We start from the raw sequence: 728 nt of genomic DNA on the forward strand, positions 1-728 counted from the left end.
CCCCCCTTTTACATATGCACAACTTATTGTTTTCACAGCCACACAATTTGAAGTTCAACAGCTGTGTGTCAATGGCAGGCCTGTTATGTGACTCGGTACACCTTTGGTATGGCCTGGTACCCACAAAGGCGAATTCGGTATGAACAACTATATATTTTCTGAAAGTAGACCTTCTAAGGATTCCATTTCACCCCCCTTTTACATATGCACAACTTATTGTTTTCACAGCCACACAATTTGAAGTTCAACAGCTGTGTGTCAATGGCAGGCCTATTATGTGACTCGGTACACCTTTGGTATGGCCTGGTACCCACAAAGGCGAATTCGGTATAAACAACTATATATTTTCTGAAAGTAGACCTTCTAAGGATTCCATTTCACCCCCCTTTTACATATGCACAACTTATTGTTTTCACAGCCACACAATTTGAAGTTCAACAGCTGTGTGTCAAAGTAACGCTTAGTATGTGACTCGGTACACGCTTAGTATGGTCTGGTACCCACAAAGGCGAATTCGGTATAAACATCTATATATTTTCTGAAAGTAGACCTTCTAAGGATTCCATTTCACCCCCCTTTTACATATGCACAACTTATTGTTTTCACAGCCACACAATTTGAAGTTCAACAGCTGTGTGTCAATGGCAGGCCTGTTATGTGACTCGGTACACCTTTGGTATGGCCTGGTACCCACAAAGGCGAATTCGGTATGAACAACTATATATTTT

Source organism: Sardina pilchardus, chromosome 10 (assembly GCF_963854185.1).
Source record: "Sardina pilchardus chromosome 10, fSarPil1.1, whole genome shotgun sequence".
Classification (NCBI taxonomy): domain Eukaryota; kingdom Metazoa; phylum Chordata; class Actinopteri; order Clupeiformes; family Clupeidae; genus Sardina; species Sardina pilchardus.